Below are 16,741 nucleotides of genomic sequence, written 5' to 3' on the forward strand. Positions count from 1 at the left end.
CCTGCTGGGGAGGCACCTGATGCAAGGACGGACTCTGCTGGGCAGGCACCTGATGGCATCTGGTGGCAGGCGATGTAGCAAGTGACACGCTCGGGGCTTGCACTGATTCTGCATTATGGTGACTTGAATGATTTCATTTTATATTACAATGTAGTAATAGAAATAATGCACTTCAATCACCCTGACACCATAACAACCATGGTGCCGGGATGATTGATGCGCTAACCCCAGGTGTTTGGAGTATCTTAATCTGCTGATTTGTTAAACTTTCTGGAATACACATATTTCTATTGTGTTGTAGGATCTGGGCCTGCTGTCCTTTCTTTCTCCCTCCATCCCTCATTCAACTCAGACTCTAACCACACCCCTTTTGAGCCACGCCCATTTAAGCCACACCCACTATTCCACGTAAAACATGCCCAATTTTTGCCATGTCACGCCTACGAACAAATGGCCCGCCCCCTAATTATAGCAAGGCTCCCCCTACATGCAAAAAAGTGTCCCTAATATTTTTTTTTTTTCACAATGTTGGCAAGTATGTTTTCAGTGTGTGTCAGGTAGGTTAGTATGTGTCAGACATGTCATGTAGGTCAGTGTATGTCAGGTAGGTCAGTGCGTGTCAGGTAGGTAACGCCCCCCTCCATACAACCCCACCATCCCCCCCGGTGCCGGGCTCTGACTTCGGGCTGAAGCCCCTGGTCTTTTTGCCACCTAGCAACGCCCCTGCTCTCCAGTATCTTTCCAACTATAGAAGTTAAACTAACAGGTCTATAGTTATTTGATATAGACTTTGATCCCTTTTTAAATATAGGCACCACGTTGGCCTTACGCCAATCCAATGGTAGTATTCCAGTCATTAAAGCGAATCTTCATTGCATCTGAGCATCACAAACCAAAAATGCTATTTAATTCATTTTTATTATTCAAAGCAAACTCCTCCATCCATCCATGTCCACATGCTTTATTTTGTTGAGAAATCACTATGAAAAAAACCCCTAGCTTTTCTGGTTGTGGCCATCTTGAGTAAGGACAGATGATTCATGTAGCATTTACTTCCTGGAATCCATCTACCCTTAGCTCAAGCATGCGTGCAGGAGAGTGTGCTTAGTTGAGAAAACCCCTCCTCCTCTCCTCCTCTCCTGAAGACTATGACATCATTTTCCTAGGCAAGAAACCAGGAAGCAATTGAAGAAATGTAAAAAAAAGTTTAAAACACGTAAATATGATATACTTTCCTATCTAGTTACTAATGCTAGCAGCATGAGGATTAATCAATAATCAATGTTGATTGTAAGAGTGAAGTTCCACTTTAAAAGAGTCCCTAAAAATTAGAAGCAATGGCTTTGAAATGACAGAGCAGATTCTTTTAGGATCTGTGGGTGTATGCCATCTGGTCCAGGTGCTTTATCCACCTTTATTCTGTCTAACTATTTCTGGATCATATCACTTTTGAGCTATTGTAACAGGTGTAACAGCAATGATCATACTCACATACAGACATGATAGAAATGCTTGTCAATGCAACAGCAAAATGAACTGTCTCTAGAGTCTGCAACCTGGACCGAAAATTATGGAGGACCAGATGGCATCGCAGGACTGCCTACGCGTTTCGAGGGAGGACCCTCCTTCTCATAGCCAAAGCAATGTTTTGTATGTTAGCAGAATGAGTGCCTCTTTTAGGGAGCCTTGTATATGCAATCTGTACCTTTACTAAAATGTTTTTATAGATATAGGTATTCTTAAGGAATTTTGTAACAAATAAAATTATTTTGAATTTTAAACTAGCCGAGTATTCACTTTTTTAGGGTAAAGTGCGGCACCCTTAAAATTCTTTTTCTTTAATTTTTTATTTAAATTAATAACATTGCTATTTTCCATGGCCACTCATTCTTGCACCAACATATATACTTTTCTTGAGGGCTCTCTATGTCTTTAGTTGTATCTTTCATGTTTCCATATCTTGTTCTTTTTTTCATTTTCCTTTTTTCCAACAAAAGTTACATGTTCTTTAGAGTTTCCTTTCCTTTCCTCATTATAATAATTCACTGTATTAATAACAGATATGTCTGTAACCTGGTCTCTAAAATCCCTTTCTCGTTTAGATCTACTATGTCCTCTCCTTTTTATTATCTCATTCTTCTCCCTATTATTATTATTATACAGGATTTATAAAGCGCCAACAGTTTACGCAACGCTTTACAATATAAATATATCTAATTTATTCCATATATATTTCTATTGTTTTGCCACTTTTTGTTTCTCCTGTGACTTTTCAACTGATTTTCATTTCAGTTAATTTCATTAGTCAAATTCCAGGTTGAAAAATATATATTTTGAGATATGGGGGATATATAGCGGTTGTAGTAACAAATGATGAACACTAAGGGCAGCCAATTGGAATGACTGACGTCCTTTAAGTGAACAGAATTACGTCACACACACAAAAATGTAATGATATCATGCTGCATTGCTTGATAACAGGGGCGTCGGGAGGGGGTGGCTAGACGTGGCTGAAGCCCCGAATGTGCCCCCGAAAAGCCCCGAGCCTCAGGCATGCAGCTCTTCATTATAAGCCCTGAGCGGCGAGCACCAAGACCGATTTGATCCCGAGCACAGCCGAATTTGGCCGAGTGCTGTAGCAGGTCCCGCCTTCTGGAGCCTGCAACGCCTATGATGGACGTCCCCCTGGTCCAATGCTGGGACCGTGGGACGTGTGACGTCCATCATAGGCGCTGAAGGCTCCAGAAGGCGGTAATAACAATGCGGTCGCCGCGCCACTGTGAGATCCCCACTAAGCGCTCGGGCGGGCCGCTCTCCTCTCCTCCTCGGGTCCTCCTCCTCTGACTGTCTGACTGCCTGGCTGCTGTGACACCGCACACCACGGCTGAGCTGAGGTAGGTCAGACAGTGTATGTGGGTCAGGCAGGTCAGTGTAGGTAAATGTCAGTGTAGGTAAATTCAGTGTATGTAGGTCCGTGTAGGTAAATGTCAGTGTAGGTAGGTCACTACGGTCAGTGCAGGTAGGTCACTACGGTCAGTGCAGGTAGGTCAGTGTAGGTAGGTCACTACGGTCAGTGCAGGTAGGTCACTACGGTCAGTGTAGGTAGGTCAGTGTAGGTAGGTCACTATGGTCAGTGTAGGTAGGTCAGTTTAGGTAGGTCACTATGGTCAGTGTAGGTAGGTCAGTGTATGTAAATGTCAGTGTAGGTAGGTCAGTGTAGGTAGTTCACTACCGTCAGTGTATGTAGGTCAGGTAGGTCACGGCCCAGCCAAAAAAATAAAAGGCCTGCATCACGTGTACACACGCGCCCCCCCCCCCCCACCCCCCCGTTTCCGGCCTTGGACTTCGGGCTGAAGCCCTGGTCTTTTTGCCACCTAGCAATGCCCCTGCTTGATAACATCATGTACGTGACATCAGATGCAAATATAATAATTGGCATGTACTTGTGTCGTGATGCAAAGGTGCAAATACATATTGGTACTCTGCAGAACCTAAAGTATCTCACAAAAGTGAGTACACCCCTTACATTTTTGTAAATATTTTATTATATCTTTTCATGTGATAACACCGAAGAAATGATACTTTGCTAAAATGTAAAGTAGTGAGTGTACAGCTTGTACAACAGTGTAAAATTGCTGTCTCCTCAAAAGAACTCAACACACAGCCATTAATGTCTAAACCGCTGGCAACAAAAGTGAGTACACCCCTAAGAGAAAATGTCTAAATTGGGCCCAAAGTGTCAATATTTGTGTGGGCACAATTATTTTCCAGCACTGCCTTAACCCTCTTGGGCATAGAGTTCACCAGAGCTTCACAGGTTGCCACTGGAGTCCTCTTCCACTCCTCCATTATGACATCACAGAGCTGGTGGATGTTAGAAACCTTGCGCTCCTACACCTTCCGTTTGAGGATGCCCCACAGATGCGCAATAGGGTTTAGGTCTGGAGCCATACTTGACCAGTCCATCACTTTTACCTTCAGCTTCTATAGCAAGGCAGTGGTCATCTTGGAGGTGTGTTTGGGTTCGTTATCATGTTGGAATACTGCCCTGCGGCCCAGCCTCCGAAGGGAGGGGATCATGCTCTGCTTGTTGGCATTCATGGTTCCCTCAATGAAATGTAGCTCCCCAGTGTTGGCAGCACTCATGCAGCTCCAGACCATGACACTCCCACCACCATGCTTGACTGTAGGCAATACACAATTGTCTTTGTACTCCTCACCTGGTAGCCGCCACACATGCTTGACATCATCTGAACCGAATAAGATTATCTTGGTCTCATCAGACCACAGGACATGGTAATCCATGTGCTTAGTCTGCTTGTCTTCAGCAAACTGTTTGCAGGCTTTCTTGTGCATCATCTTCAGAAGAGGCTTCCTTCTGGGACAACAGCCATGCAGACCAATTTGATGCAGTGTGCAGCATATGGTCTGATCACTGACAAGCTGACCCCCCAACCTCTTCAACTTCTGCAGCAAAGCTGGCAGCACTCATATTTCCCAAAGACAACCTACCTATGACGCTGAGCACGTGCACTCAACTTCTTTGATCGACCATGGCGAGGCCTGTTCTAAGAGGAACCTGTCCTGTCCTGTTAAACCGCTGTATGGTCTTGGCTGCCATGCTGCAGCTCAGTTTCAGGGTCTTGGCAATCTTCTTATAGCCTAGGCCAGTGACAGCGAACCTTGGCACCCCAGATGTTTTGGAACTACATTTCCCGTGATGCTCAACTACACTGCAGAGTGCATGAGTAATATGGGAAATGTAGTTCCAAAACATCTGGGATGCCAAGGTTTGCCATCACTGGCCTAGGCTATCCTTATGTAGAGCAACAATTCTTTTTTTTTAGATTCTCAGAGAGTTCTTTGCCATGCGGTGCCATGTTGAACTTCCAGTGACCAGTATAAGAGAGTGAGAGGGATAACGCCAAATTTAACACACCTGCTCCACATTTACACCTGAGACTTTGTAACACTAACAAGTCACATGACAACGAGGAGGAAAATGATGGCTAATTGGGCCCAATTTGGACATTTTCACTTAGGGGTGTATTCACTTTTTTTGTTAGACATTAATGACTGTGTGTTGATTTATTTTGAGGCGACAGCAAATTTACACTGTTATACGAGCTGCACACTCACTACTTTACATTGTAGCAAAGTGTCATTTCTTCAGTGTTGTCACATGAAACGATATAATAAAATATTTACAAAAATGTGAGGGGTGTACTCACTTTTGTGAGATACTGTATATAAGAGTGTTTGCCACATGGAGGAGGTGCCATTTTTATTTAATTTTTGATTTGAGCACTAGGCACTAAGCACATACATTTTATTACCCCTGATGGCGGTGAAACATGTTGGGTTATGGGAGGAATTTTTACACTTAAAATATTTATTAGTAGAGCATTTCCTAATCCTATGGATGGAGACTGATATAGGGCTTTGTGGTCAGTGGAGGAGGAAAGCTGTGCTCTCAGCTTAGGGATGAAATCAGGCTGGAAATAGGAGCAGTGATGAAGCTACCGAATGGGAATTGGCTGCTGAGTCCACCAAGAGGTTCTTATAAATGTGGTCACTGCAAAGCCTGTAAATTCATGCCCGCCATGAAAGATTTTGTAAAGCCAAAAAACAGAGAAAGGATAAATATAGCTAATGGATGTAGGGATAGGGGATTATAACGGTGCTAAGGTCAAATAATACAAAGAGGGAAAAGAGGATTTAAAATAGCAAAATTACAAAGTTTATTGATTGGTAATAATACACACATGAAAAAACATTTAGATCGTTAACATTTAAAATAGACTTGTATATTGCGTGCGACCCGGGGTATAGTAGAGTAGGCCAGGTGGAGATGGCCGTCGGGATAGGGGCTCGGTTTCCTACATGTTTCGCCAAGACATTGGCTTCCTCAGGGAATAAGAGCTCAAAGTGGGTACAAAGAAGTCTGTACATAGGGATACAGAAAACATCATATGAGCAGAAATATTTAACAATACAATATTTAATACACAGTAGAATAATAGAGTATTGTGGCTGGACAATCATGCAAATAAGTGGCCCCAATGGTTCCGGTAAAGCAAGCATACCTGAAAAAACGACACCCAGGGGGGGCGCGAAAAGTGTCACCACAGGGGGGGAAGGGGCAGGCCGCGCCGTGTAATGTGCCTGCAGGGGGCACACAGTAGACCTGGCAAAGGAATGTATTAGATATAGGTGAGTAGATGTTGGATGTAGATTAAACATTGCGTTTAAAGGAATACCAGAGATGATGCAATTGTGCATCCGTAACATAAAGTAGGGAAGATACATGTATTTTTTTAAAAAATATAAGAAACTCACACTATTAATTTAAAAACAGTAAGTTGCAAGAGGCTCGAGGTGCCTGTAGGTGAGTGCGCACACACAGCCAGGCAGTTGACGGGGTTGGCAATCGATTAATAAATGGCCTATAAGGGAAAATGAGTATTGCTTTAAAAATGGACCTGATGGTCATCATAGAAATGGAAAGAAAAATAATTCCAAAAGGAGACTTACTTATTGGAGTACACTGCCAAACAAATGGCTGATTAAGATGTTTATAGGGTCAGATGCATAAGACAGAGTCTTTTTGGAGAAGCAGCAAGTGCAGTGGATCCTAAAGAGAAATAGATGAAGGGGGGCTGTGTGAGGACAGCAAAGGCTATATTTGTAGGGAACAATGGAACTGCTGAAAAGGCAGGGAGTGATTTACCTGGTCAGCCGTGTAGCAGAAAATGTAGCTCATAGAAGGTCAGTATTGAATATAATAGTATTCATCTATTTCTCTTTAGGATCCACTGCACTTGCAGCTTCTCCAAAAAGACTCTGTCTTATGCATCTGACCCTATAAACATCTTAATCAGCCATTTGTTTGGCAGTGTACTCCAATAAGTAAGTCTCCTTTTGGAATTATTTTTCTTTCCATTTCTATGATGACCATCAGGTCCATTTTTAAAGCAATACTCATTTTCCCTTATAGGCCATTTATTAATCGATTGCCAACCCCGTCAACTGCCTGGCTGTGTGTGCGCACTCACCTACAGGCACCTCGAGCCTCTTGCAACTTACTGTTTTTAATTAATAGTGTGAGTTTCTTATATTTTTTTAAAAAAATACATGTATCTTCCCTACTTTATGTTACAGATGCACAATTGCATCATCTCTAGTAGGGATGAGCCGAACACCCCCCGGTTCGGTTCGCACCAGAACCCGCGAACGGACCGAAAGTTCGCACGAACGTTAGAACCCCATTGACGTCTATGGGACTCGAACGTTCGAAATCAAAAGTGCTCATTTTAAAGGCTAATTTGCATGGTATTGTCCTAAAAAGGGTTTGGGGACCCGGGTCCTACCCCAGGGGACATGTATCAATGCAAAAAAAACTTTTAAAAACGGCCGTTTTTTCGGGAGCAGTGATTTTAATGATGCTTAAAGTAAAAAAAAAAAAGTGAAATATTCCTTTAAATATCGTACCTGGGGGGTGTCTATAGTATGCCTGTAAAGTGACGCGTGTTTCCCATGTTTAGAACAGTCCCTGCACCAAATGTCATTTTTAAAGGAAAAAATCTCATTTAAAACTGCTTGCGGGTTTAATGTCATGTCGGGTCATGGCAATATGGATGAAAATCAGTGAGACAAACGGCATGGGTACCCCCCAGTCCATTACCAGGCCCTTTGGGTCTTGTATGGATATTAAGGGGAACCCCGCACCCAAATTAAAATAAGGAAAGGTGTGGGGCCACCAGGCCCTATATACTCTGAACAGCAGTATACAGGCGGTGCAAACAAGACAGGGACTGTAGTTTTTTGTTAAGTAGAATCTGTTTGTAATTTTGAACATTTTTAACGTGTTTAGCTCCAGCCAAAAAATCTTTTCTAAGCTTTTTGGAAAACATAGGGAAGGGTTATCACCCCTGTGACATTTGTTTTGCTGTCTTTCCTCCTCTTCAGAAGATTTCACCTCACTTTTTTGTAAATTTGGGTTTTTTTGTGGAACAAGGATTGGAAAGCATCAGTGGAAAGGAGAAATTGTTTTCCCATATTAACTCTTACAGGAGAGAATTTCCCTTCCTAGGGGTAGATTTCATCTCACTTCCTGTTGTCTCCTTCCGTTTGCAAGTAGGAGTCGTTTGTAAGTTAGATGTTTGAAAGTAGGGTCCTGCCCTATATACTCAGCAGAAATTTGGGCCTTAGGTGTTGCTGTGGCCACAACACTGTAAGCCCTCACAGGGCCCTGCTGTGAAATATTAGATCAAGAATTGTAATTACATGCCCCTGTTGAACAGGAGCTGAAAAATTAGGCCTTAGGCACTGGTGCTGGTGCCACAACACTGCAACCCCTCACAGACACTCTAGTTGGAACGCAGGAACGAGCCCTGCTGCAAAGTATTGCTTCAAAAATTGTAATTACACGCCCCTGTTAGACAGGGGCAGAAAAATTGGGCCTTAGGCACTGGTGCTGGTGCCACAACACTGCAACCCCTCACAGACACTCTAGTTGGAACGCAGGAACGAGCCCTGCTGCAAAGTATTGCATCAAAAATTGTAATTACACGCCCCTGTTAGACAGGGGCAGAAAAATTGGGCCTTAGGCACTGGTGCTGGTGCCACAACACTGCAACCCCTCACAGACACTCTAGTTGGAACGCAGGAACGAGCCCTGCTGCAAAGTATTGCATCAAAAATTGTAATTACACGCCCCTGTTAGACAGGGGCAGAAAAATTGGGCCTTAGGCACTGGTGCTGGTGCCACAACACTGCAACCCCTCACAGACACTCTAGTTGGAATGCAGGAACGAGCCCTGCTGCAAAGTATTACATCAAAAATTGTAATTACACGCCCCTGTTAAACAGGGGCTGAAAAATTGTGCCTTAGGCACTGGTGGTGGCGCCCAGAACCAAAAATGCTCTTACAAGCTATCAGCGTGATGATTGAGGAGGAAGAGGATAATTACTCAGGGATAGTCACTCAGCATCAGCATAGGCAGTCTTTGAAGGGATCTGAGATTTCAAAAAAAATTATTCGGTTACATCAGCATCAGGTGCTTGGTAGCTGGTGGTGATCCAAGACTCATTCATTTTTATGAAGGTCAGCCGATCGACCGAGTCGGTGGACAGACGCACCCTGTGATCGGTTACCACGCCTCCAGCAGCACTGAATGTGCGTTCCGAAAGAACGCTGGATGCAGGACAGGCCAGTAGCTCAGTTGCATACTGTGCAAGCTCTGGCCAGTGATCCATCCTCAAGACCCAGTAACCCAGAGGATTTTCGGTGGGAAAGGTGTCCAAGTCTGATCTTGCCCCTAGGTATTCCTGCACCATGTAAAACAGACGCTGGCGATGGTTGCTGGAACCGATCATACCTTGGGGCTGCGGACCAAAAAATTGTCTGAACGCATCGGTCAGACGGCCACCTTCTCCACCGCTCCTTCTTTGACTGACCGAAGCCTCAGCAACACGTTGTCCAGAAACAGGAGTTTGTAACCTCCCAGTCTCTGGGAACGCGTTGCACAGACCTTTCTGCAAGGCCTCCCGAAGATGTTTCATCCTCTGCTCCCTCTGCGATGGCAAGATAAGGTCCGCAACCTTACCCTTGTAACGTGGATCAAGGAGGGTTGCCAGCCAGTATTGGTCCTTCTCCTTGATACCACGAATACGAGGATCCTTACGCAGGCTTTGCAGGATCAGGGAGGCCATGCAGCGTAGGTTTGCTGAGGCATTCGGTCCGGAGTCCTCTGGGTCACTAAGAACGACATGGTCCGCAGCCACCTCCTCCCAGCCACGTACAAGTCCATGTGTTTCTTGGGACTGATCCCTTAAAGACTGCTGCTGATGCTGAGTGCCAGGCTCCACCTCCATACTGACACAATCTTCCTCCTCCTCCTCCTCCTCTTCCTCCTCGTCCTCTTCCTGTGTGATCGGCGGGCACGCAGGAACACTGTCTGGATAAAGGGGGCCTTGAGAGCTAAGGAAGTCCTCCTCTTCCTGCCTCTGTTCTGCCTCAAGTGCCCTGTCCATTATTCCACGCAGCGTGTGCTCCAACAGGTGGACAAGGGGGACAGTGTCACTGATGCATGCACTGTCACTGCTCACCATCCTCGTGGCCTCCTCGAATGGTGACAGGACAGTGCATGCATCCCTGATCATGGCCCACTGGCGTGGGGAAAAAAAACCAAGCTCCCCTGACCCTGTCCTGGTGCCATAGTCGCACAGGTACTCATTGATGGCCCTCTGCTGCGTGTGCAGCCGCTGCAGCATGGCCAACGTTGAGTTCCACCTGGTGGGCATGTCACAGATTAGGCGGTTCTTGGGCAGGTTAAACTCCTTTTGGAGGTCCGTCAGCCGAGCACTGGCATTATATGACCGGCGGAAATGCACACAGACTTGCACACAGGCAGAGTCTACCAACTGAAAAGGCAGCAGTTGAAGTGCTAGCAATTTTGCCAAGCTAGCATTCAACCGCTGGGCATGTGGATGGCTGGGAGCAAACTTCTTTCGGCGGTGCAGCAGCTGGGGCAGGGAAATTTGCCTGGTACAATCTGACGTCGGTGTACCAAAAGCAGATTGCCCACAAGTACTTGGCTGTGACACACCTAATTCTACACCTTCATTCCTCTCACTGCAGGTCTCAGAGAGGACTGAAGGTCTAGTGGGGTTGGAAATCTCAGCTGATGAGGAGCAAGGAGAGATCCTCTTTGTTCTTTGGTGTGGGTCTTTTAGATACGCTTGCCAACGAACTGCATGGCAGGTCAACATATGTCTGGTCAAGCATGTGGTACCCAAGCGGGAGATGTTTTGGCCACGCGAGATACGCTTGAGACATATGTTGCAAATAGCAGCGGTGCGATCTGATGCACTCGTCTCAAAAAAGGCTCACACCAAAGAACTTTTGAATAACGCGCAGAGACTGCAGCGCCCTGCACATGTGGAGCTTTGGGGTGTGATGCAGTCAATGTGCTGCCCTTAGGCTGGCCCCTGGAGGGCATCCTGCCTCGTTGGTGATGTGCCGCCGCCTCCTCCTCCTCCTCCTCCTCCTCCTCCTCTCTCCTATCAGGCACCCACGTTGAGTCAGTGACCTCATCATCCCCTCCCTCCTCATCACTGGAGCAAACCTGGCAGTATGCTGCAGCAGGGGGAGCATGACTGCCAGATTGCTGTCCTTCTTGGGCACCCCCTCTGTCCGTGCTCATGTTACTGCCTTCATCGAGCTCAGTATCGTCATCAGAGCCTTCCAAACGCTGGGCATCCTCCTGGAGCATGTACCCAACACTGTGGTCAAACAGTTCGAGGGAATCCTCATGAGGACATGGTGGAGCTAGGGAAGGAGTCACTGATGACATTGAGCTGAGGGAAGAGGCCGCTGCTTTGCCAGACAAAGCACCCTGGGCATGGGTGAGAGAGGATGAGGAGGATGAGGACGGCTTGGTCATCCACTCGACCAAGTCTTCCGCATGTTGCGGCTCAACACGGCCAGCTGCCGAAAAAAAGGCCAAGCGTGTCCCATGGCCACGTGCTGATGAGGATGCACCGTCTCCACGACCAGCACTAGACACAGAGCCTGCTTGCCCTCTCTTATTGGCTTGTGACTGTCTGCCTCTCCTTCTTGGCCTTCCAGACATACTAATGGCCTGTAGCTGCACTAAGCTGGGATAGAACACCTGTAATTTTCTTCAGGTAGCTTTATATACTGTAACCAGACAAGCCTGCCTGTCAGTAGGAAGATAACAGGAACGGATCTAGCTGAACACTGTGAGCAGGACGCACTGTACTAAATGTAAATAGTCTAGCTGCCTGACCGTGGTACTAATAGGATCAAATAGAACACCTGTAATTTTCTTCAGGTAGCTTTATATACTGTAACCAGACAAGCCTGCCTGTCAGTAGGAAGATAACAGGAACGGATCTAGCTGTACACTGTGAGCAGGACGCACTGTACTAAATGTAAATAGTCTAGCTGCCTGACCGTGGTACTAATAGGATCAAATAGAACACCTGTAATTTTCTTCAGGTAGCTTTATATACTGTAACCAGACAAGCCTGCCTGTCAGTAGGAAGATAACAGGAACGGATCTAGCTGAACACTGTGAGCAGGACGCACTGTACTAAATGTAAATAGTCTAGCTGCCTGACCGTGGTACTAATAGGATCAAATAGAACACCTGTAATTTTCTTCAGGTAGCTTTATATACTGTAACCAGACAAGCCTGCCTGTCAGTAGGAAGATAACAGGAACGGATCTAGCTGAACACTGTGAGCAGGACGCACTGCACTAAATGTAAATAGTCTAGAAGATAACAGGAACGGATCTAGCTGAACACTGTGAGCAGGACGCACTGCACTAAATGTAAATAGCAGGAACGGATCTAGCTGAACACTGTGAGCAGGACGCACTGCACTAAATGTAAATAACAGGAACGGATCTAGCTGAACACTGTGAGCAGGACGCACTGCACTAAATGTAAATAGTCTAGAAGATAACAGGAACGGATCTAGCTGAACACTGTGAGCAGGACGCACTGCACTAAATGTAAATAGCAGGAACGGATCTAGCTGAACACTGTGAGCAGGACGCACTGCACTAAATGTAAATAGCAGGAACGGATCTAGCTGAACACTGTGAGCAGGACGCACTGCACTAAATGTAAATAGCAGGAACGGATCTAGCTGAACACTGTGAGCAGGACGCACTGCACTAAATGTAAATAACAGGAACAGATCTAGCTGAACACTGTGAGCAGGACGCACTGCACTAAATGTAAATAGCAGGAACGGATCTAGCTGAACACTGTGAGCAGGACGCACTGCACTAAATGTAAATAGCAGGAACGGATCTAGCTGAACACTGTGAGCAGGACGCACTGCACTAAATGTAAATTGCAGGAACGGATCTAGCTGAACACTGTGAGCAGGACGCACTGCACTAAATGTAAATAGTCTAGAAGATAACAGGAACGGATCTAGCTGAACAATGTGAGCAGGACGCACTGCACTAAATGTAAATAGCAGGAACGGATCTAGCTGAACACTGTGAGCAGGACGCACTGCATTAAATGTAAATAGTCTAGATAGAAGATAACAGGAACGGATCTAGCTAAACTGAATACAGTGTATATATATATATGCAACACCTGGGATGCATATATATACACAATACACTGTAAGTGCAGCTAACTGACTGACTGTTCTGCCTAATCTATCTAACTCAAATCAAATGACACTGTCTCTCTCTCTCTCTATCTCTCAGCACACCGGAACACACACTACACAGGGCCGCCGTGCAGGCGGCCTTATATAGTGTGGGGTGTGTACTAAATCCCCTGAGCCATAATTGGCCAAAGCCACCCTGGCTTTGGCCAATTACAGCTCTCTCTACTGACGGCGCTGTGATTGGCCAAGCATGCGGGTCATAGTGCATGCTTGGCCAATCATCAGCCAGCAATGCACTGCGATGCCGCAGTGAATTATGGGCCGTGACGCGCCACACGAATTTAGCACGAACGGCCCATATCGTTCGCAATTCGGCGAACGGGCGAACAGCCGATGTTCGAGTCGAACATGGGTTCGACTCGAACACGAAGCTCATCCCTAATCTCTAGTATTCCTTTAAACGCAATGTTTAATCTACATCCAACATCTACTCACCTATATCTAATACATTCCTTTGCCAGGTCTACTGTGTGCCCCCTGCAGGCACATTACACGGCGCGGCCTGCCCCTTCCCCCCTGTGGTGACACTTTTCGCGCCCCCCCTGGGTGTCGTTTTTTCAGGTATGCTTGCGTTACCGGAACCATTGGGGCCACTTATTTGCATGATTGTCCAGCCACAATACTCTATTATTCTACTGTGTATTAAATATTGTATTGTTAAATATTTCTGCTCATATGATGTTTTCTGTATCCCTATGTACAGACTTCTTTGTACCCACTTTGAGCTCTTATTCCCTGAGGAAGCCAATGTCTTGGCGAAACATGTAGGAAACCGAGCCCCTATCCCGACGGCCATCTCCACCTGGCCTACTCTACTATACCCCGGGTCGCACGCAATATACAAGTCTATTTTAAATGTTAACGATCTAAATGTTTTTTCATGTGTGTATTATTACCAATCAATAAACTTTGTAATTTTGCTATTTTAAATCCTCTTTTCCCTCTTTGTATTATTTGACCTTAGCGCCGTTATAATCCCCTATCCCTACATCCATTAGCTATATAATTTCTCTGGGATGAGGTGCTGTATCCAATTGTACCATCTAGCCACCACCATATGAGAGAAAGGATAAAGGTTGATACTTTTCTGAATTGCAGTTCATTGGGATTGGTATATGTGGCAAGATGCCCATGTAGTTTACTCTGTGTGGGAAAAACAATAAGATCACTAAAGAGAATACTGGAGCACTTTGGAGATACTGCTTTGAAGAGAGATAATGCAATCCCACGGCACATGTGGGAAAAACATAATGATAAAATAGATGAACTGCAATTTTGGGGACCAGAAGTGGTAAATCTAGGACCTAGGAAATTAGATCTGAATGAGCGTTGACTGCAGAGACAAGCAGAGTTGATCTTTGCTTTGGGTTCCATGAGCCCAAATGGGTTAAATGAAGGCTTCACCTATACCCTATTCATATAGAGTGGGAAAATGGTGGTATATGTTAGAGAAAAAATATGTATATTGATGTGTTTTACCTATTTCCCCCTTTGATGATGAGATTGGAAAAAATATATATTTTAAGATATGGTGGATTTATAGTGGTTATATAAATAAATAATAAACACTAGAGAGTGCCAATTGGAGTTACTGAAGTTCATTAAGTGAATGACATTGCGCATGAAAAAATGTGATGATATAATGATATCGGATGCAAATATACATCGGCACTCATGTGTGTCATGACGCAAATACACATCAGGACCAACTGGAACCGTGGGGAACCTATATAAGAGTGTTTGGCACATGGAGGAGTTGCCATTTTCATTTTATTTTTTATTTGAGCACTATGCATTGAGCACATACATTTTACTAGAGATATGCATAATGAAAATATCTGTTTTGTTTCATTTTGGTTTCATTCGTTAAGTAAATAATTTTAATTTGTCATAATCGTTATGTTAGAATGTGTTTCGTATATTCGGATTCATTTTGTATATTTGTTGTTCCGAATCAATTCATAATTTCAGAGGTTCTGTTATTCATTTGTTATTTGGGAAGATTGGCTATATCCCTGCTAGTCCAACTTCCAAAGAGAAATGGAATGAGTTGATTTGATAATATCAGCTGGAGTCACGTGCATCCGATAGTAACGAATGGTACTAAATACATTTGAAATTAATTCACTATATTATGATTCAGAGACTCTGATGGCTCCTCCTCCATCTAACCCAAAAACAATAAGTAGGAATCATCCTATTTCACTTTTATACCTTACTGTATTTATTGCAGTATGTTTCCATTTAAAAACCTTATTTTCTTATTCCCAACTAGGGATGAGCTCGATGTTCAAGTCAAACGCGAACAGCGTTCGCAGGAAATTTGAGCATGGCGGAACGCCCCATAATGCACTGTGAGATCACAATGCATTGCCGTATGATGATTGGCCAAAGCATGCCCCTGACCTGCATGCTTTGGTCAATCACAGCGCGCTGAGAGAGCCATAATTGACCAAAGGCAGGCCAGTCACTTCCCACACTATATAAGGCTGCTTACATAGAAGCCACGTGTAGTGTTGTTGGTGTGGACAGAAAGATAGCTTGAGTTAGATTAAGCAGGCACGTTATTTAGTTAGTGGCAGTGTATTTGATATATATATATATATATATATACTGTATATGCAGATGTGGCTGGACAGAGAAACCTGTACAGGTGGCCTCTGAGTTGATGAGTGTACAGTTATTTTTTCAATAGTCTTCTACTAAAGGCCAGCCAACGGAATCAAAGTGCCAGCACCAATAGATCACTAGGCGTTTGTCAACAGCTTCCTCAGGAGATCCTATTGGTCTGGGAGATACATTGCAATTGCAAGTACATACAATTGTAAATGTTTGTATATACCAACATGCACATATATTTATCACATGATAGATGCAAATTTCATACATCATAATATTACTTGGCTGCAATTACTTTAATTTAAAGTTTACAATGGAGTGCAGCCAGGAAAAGGTTATGTTTCTAGATGTGCAGATCGGAGTGGATGAATAATGCAGTCTCTTCGTCGATCTGTACAGAAAACCTTCATCAGCCAATACCACGTGGTGGCCCATCTATTAAGAGCGCACGAGCGCCGCCTCCTCTATCACAAAGCCCCCCCTAAATGTAGAATGGATAGATTCATGCATAGCATGAATCTATCCATGGCCGCCGTAGCCACCCCCTATTCAGGCATCTGGCCCCTTTTCGGACGCCGGGCGCCTGAATTACAGCAGTGGGGGTGTTTTTTTGAAGCACCTAATTAGAGCCATAGGCTCTAATAGGCTTAAAAAAAGTGGACTCGGAGCACAGAGCATTGCGCCCACCCAGGTGCCCATGGAGCCCACCCAGGTTTGTTAGAAAAGCAAATGAATATTTGCTTTTCTAACACTGAACTGCCTCTCCGCCAATCAGGAAGCGTGGGTCTAATACCCGTCACCTGATTGGCTAAAGGCACGGGCGATCCTATTGGACACCTAGCAGAAGGGAAAAGGAGATGCATGGGAAGCATGGAGGACACAGGAGCTGTCGCCTGAC

Source organism: Aquarana catesbeiana, linkage group LG02, assembly GCF_042186555.1.
Source record: "Aquarana catesbeiana isolate 2022-GZ linkage group LG02, ASM4218655v1, whole genome shotgun sequence".
Lineage (NCBI taxonomy): Eukaryota > Metazoa > Chordata > Amphibia > Anura > Ranidae > Aquarana > Aquarana catesbeiana.